We start from the raw sequence: 5235 nt of genomic DNA on the forward strand, positions 1-5235 counted from the left end.
GGTAATTGTCCTCAATAGCTCATCCACAGAATGACTATCCCAAGAGTCTTGGGAAGAATAAAAATATACATTACATTTACATCTTTAAACGGCGACAGAAATCAAACTTAAAACAACATGTCCAGGACCTTCAAAACCTTTAGCTTTTTTAGACCTTTGAAAATAGGCTTAGACATTCACTACAACGCCTTATTATTTACAGACAATATATTTATTAGGACTTGATAATAAATGTAAAACAGAGAAGCCTCTGTAAATAAACTGTTTCTTAAATGTAATATTGTTAATAAAACACTTTTTATACACACACACACCACATTTCATTTTTAAACGAACCTTCCAAGTGTAAACGCTTCCTGATCCCGGGACTTCCTGTTTCACAAACGTTTTCACGATCTGTTTAAATATTAAATACAATGAACACCTTCAAGCCTTTTCCTACAGCCACTTTAAAACAGAAGTATAATTGCGGGAGATAAGCCAAACAACTTACTAAAACCTTTCGGACAGCTTTACTTCCTAACCAGACGGTCGGGCAATCGGTCATCTCTAAACACATGCCCCAGAAACAAGCCTAGACCTGTCCGGACTTCTAAAGATCTTTCCCAGAACCCCCAAGACCTACAGGAAATGGACACCCCTCGCTTAAATATTAGCCCTCAACGGGCAAACAAAACCCTTTTAAAAACATTAAAGTTTGAAAGATCTTACTTACCTCCAAAGAATAATCGTTTCTTATGTTTTTCAGATGGTTTAGCTTTTTGCACTTCTGTGAAGGTAAGAGACATGTTTAACCTTTAACCACCCCTCTTTATAAAAAGCTTTAACCTCTTACAAGCGGCAGATATATACTCACCGCTATCAGATACAGGGGCTGACGGCCTTTCAGATTCTTGAAAGGTTACGGTTCTCGAAGGTAAAACGAAACAATCCCTCGATGTGGAAGGCCTTTCGTTGTCTCGAACCACGTTTCTTAATACTGTTAGAAAGGATATTTTTTAAAATTAACAAAACGGGGCCTCAAACATCTTACAGAAACGTTATACAAACAAACAGGGGTTTAGTTCTTACCCGGTCGGCAGACAGCCTGTCTAGGGACAACCACCTCTCTTGGTTGATCCTCGGAGACATTAATCACAGGCCTTTCGATAGTTTCTGTGTAATTAAAGAGACCGCCATTAATATATATTAAAACGTTTTCATAACTCTAATGAGCCGCTTCAAAACACAACCACACACCCATACATAAGAACCCTTGAGCGCAAACACAAAAATCTTACCGTCGTTGTTCCAGATGATCTCCTCAGCGTTGGGAATTAACTCCTGTTGACTGGCTGAAAAATAATTTTACAGAACTTAAAACAGATGTTATAACCTTATTTACAATACATGCCCACGCTCTGAGTCAATGAAAATAATCTGAAGACTTACCTAAAAACTCGTTTAAATCGAAGTCGTTGATGTTGTTTCCGGACATTGTTGATCTTTAGGCTTAAATCGAAAGGTCAGTATGAGTCTGTCGAGCTGAAGACCAGACCTTCATACTTATACTGATGGCCGTATGCCGGATCTGCTTGTAAGGCATTGTTCTGGGCTGGCCTTTGTGCCGTCCTGTTACCAATTAACATATCAAAACCAACCAATAAAATGACCCTGCATCAATTTCAAATAGAAACCAAGATGGCGACGATCTCTCTCCTCTCTACTCTAAACTTTTATTAGAACCTTTTGGTCTCTCAAAAAAACATTTTTAAGCATCAAGACCTATAGTCAATAAACACTAAGAATATTTCAGGCCTTTATACGCGCTAAAAAACAATCTGAGCCAAGAAAATAACTATAAAGATCTAAAATAAGTAGCGCTTTTACAGTGATTTTTTTTTTTTTTTTTTTTTAATAGCGATGCTTTGTTTGGTATTAAACAAGTCACAAACTACTCAGAACAGCGTTTACCCCCACAAAAGAGATATTTGGGTTTATTTTACAAAGCTTATAAATTATATAGTTTAAAAGTATTCTGAATGTTTTGAGACCACACGCCATGCCTACGTTTGTCTGAGCCCACCCCCGTCCCCCGTGGTGTGAGTGATTTAGCCTTGAGTGTTGTGATCTATTTAGCATTGAGTGATCAGTTGTTTTTATTTTTTAAATGATTCCTTATCATCAGGGATTGAGCCTGCTAAAATACCTTAAAAACATATCCTTATCTTAAGTCTAACTCTTATGAGCTTTAAGACCCTAGAATGTATTTAAGTAAAATGAATGAACATATTATGTGTGAGATAAAATATAACCACAGCTTTTTTTTTTTTTTTTTTTTTTTTTTACAAATACAATTAACCTATACCCACAAACACCCACACACACACACACCCTCTTTTTTTAATTTTATTTTTAATTAAATTTGAGGGGAGAGACAGAGCCATATACATTGGGGTTAACATAAGTACCCTATGCATAACAGGAATTGTTAGGACCTGTGACCATTACAGACAACAGAACTTGTTGATCTTATAAAATGATTGGGCGAGAGAGAGAGATATAGAGACAGACAGAGACAGAGCCAGTGTGAATATGATAAACGCACTATTCAAAATGGCATTGTTAAGACCTGGGACCATTACAGACAACAGAACTTGTTGATCTTATAAAATGCTTGGGCGAGAGAGACAGAGAGAGAGACAGACAGAGAGACAGACAGAGACAGAGACAGAGACAGTGTGAATATGATAAACGCACTATTCAAAATGGCATTGTTAAGACCTGGGACCATTACAGACAACAGAACTTGTTGATCTTATAAAATGCTTGGGCGAGAGAGACAGAGAGAGAGAGACAGACAGAGACAGAGACAGAGACAGTGTGAATATGATAAACGCACTATTCAAAATGGCATTGTTAAGACCTGGGCCCCTTACATGTATATTTAAAAAAGACCCCCAACCGCTACAGGAAGAGCCGACCCATTCACACTCTACAGTTGACCAACAAGAACAACAAGAACAACCGGTTATGGGTGGCCTTGTTGTTCAGGGTTTTAGGGGTGTACACTTTCTGACGGATATGACGTAGGAATAATTAAGGAAATAACTCTAAAATCACGCCCCCCAATTATGACGTAGGAATATTAATAAGCTTAGGGCATACGTCATAACAAAATAGGCCGCGCCCAAAAAACCCTACTATCTACTCTCGATATCTAACTCTCTTGCTTGCTATCGCTCCCCCAATGGTCAGTAGCATTGTAGCATAACAGCAGATCACGGACCACTGTCAATCAGATGCTTGCCTTGACGTCCATCCATCCATCTATCTATCTATCTAGCTAGCTATCTATCTATGACTCTCGATATCTAACTCTCTTGCTTGCTATCGCTCCCCCAATGGTCACGTATGTTGCATTCAACGACAAAGAAAATCGTGTGCTGGAAATGATTTCTGGCAACTATGAACTTGAAACCCTGGGAGTCGAACCCAGGGTTTCCTGTTTACAAGACAGGTGCTTTGACCAACCAAGCCACGGTGCCAGGAATCTCCCCTTCCCCAGTGCCTACACTCAGGTGTAAGGAACAAAACAAAACAAAACGAAACAAAACAAAACGAAACAAAACAAAACAAAACAAAACAAAACAAAACAAAATCTGGATGCAGGCTGCAACAGAGGAAGCACACAGAGGTGAAAACGTAAGGTTGACGGGAGCAACAAGCTCCCTGTTCCGACAGTCCAAGGGCGGCAATGGGAATTGGACGTTGGCCGTTAGGTGCGCGTAGCGCGTGTCCTTTGGGTTCTGGTTCTTCTTTACAAACCGGCATCTGTCCAGTTGGCTTTCCGGTTCATTACGTCCTCTGATGGCTTTACGATAAGCCTATCTTGCTAAAACTGATGGTCGCCAAAGCAGAAGCACAAGCTTCGCAAGGAGCACACAAAGCCCGCCTAAGGCACCGCTGGGATTTGAACCCAGGACCTCCTGTTTACTAGACAGGCGCTTTAACCAACTAAGCCACGGTGCCAAACCTACAGCTGCTGCTGCTGATAGTAGCATAACAGCAGATCACGGACCACTGTCAATCAGATGCTTGCCTTGCCGTCCATCCATCCATCTATCTATCTATCTATCTATCTATGACTCTTGATATATAACTCTCTTGCTTGGTATCGCTCCCCCAATGGTCAGTAGCATAGTAGCATAACAGCAGATCACGGACCACTGTCAATCAGGTGCTTGCCTTGCCGTCCATCCATCTATCTATCCATCTATGTCTCTTGATATCTAACTCTCTTGCTTGCTATCGCTCCCCCAATGGTCAGTACATAGTAGCATAACAGCAGATCACGGACCACTGTCAATCAGATGCTTGCCTTGCCATCCATCCATCCATCTATCTATCAATCTATCTATGACTCTTGATATCTAACTCTCTTGCTTGCTATCGCTCCCCAAATGGTCAGTAGCATAGTAGCATAACAGCAGATCACGGACCACTGTCAATCAGATGCTTGCCTTGCCGTCCATCCATCCATCCATCTATCTATCTATGTATCTATGTCTCTTGATATCTAACTCTCTTGCTTGCTATCGCTCCCCCAATGGTCAGTAGCATAGTAGCATAACAGCAGATCACGGACCACTGTCAATCAGATGCTTGCCTTGCCGTCCATCCATCCATCTATCTATCTATCTATCTATCTATCTATCTATCTATCTATCTATCTATCTATCTATGACTCTTGATATCTAACTCTCTTGCTTGGTATCGCTCCCCCAATGGTCAGTAGCATAGTAGCATAACAGCAGATCACGGACCACTGTCAATCAGGTGCTTGCCTTGCCGTCCATCCATCTATCTATCCATCTATCTATCTATCTATCTATCTATCTATCTATGTCTCTTGATATCTAACTCTCTTGCTTGCTATCGCTCCCCCAATGGTCAGTAGCATAGTAGCATAACAGCAGATCACGGACCACTGTCAATCAGATGCTTGCCTTGCCGTCCATCCATCCATCTATCTATCTATCTATCTATCTATCTATCTATCTATCTATCTATCTATCTATCTATGACTCTTGATATCTAACTCTCTTGCTTGGTATTGCTCCCCCAATGGTCAGTAGCATAGTAGCATAACAGCAGATCACGGACCACTGTCAATCAGGTGCTTGCCTTGCCGTCCATCCATCTATCTATCCATCTATCTATCTATCTATCTATCTATCTATCTATCTATCTATC

The 5235-nt window shown here is 40.6% G+C and overlaps 1 non-coding gene across 1 annotated transcript; it reads right to left on the minus strand.

Annotated features, from left to right (window-relative positions):
* Positions 1-3937: 3937 nt before the first annotated feature.
* On the minus strand, positions 3938-4011 carry trnat-agu (transfer RNA threonine (anticodon AGU)). Its single transcript has one exon. It is a non-coding gene; the product is annotated as a tRNA-Thr (tRNA).
* Positions 4012-5235: the final 1224 nt, after the last annotated feature.

The sequence above is a fragment of the Amia ocellicauda genome, chromosome 2 (assembly GCF_036373705.1).
Source record: "Amia ocellicauda isolate fAmiCal2 chromosome 2, fAmiCal2.hap1, whole genome shotgun sequence".
NCBI classification, from domain to species: domain Eukaryota; kingdom Metazoa; phylum Chordata; class Actinopteri; order Amiiformes; family Amiidae; genus Amia; species Amia ocellicauda.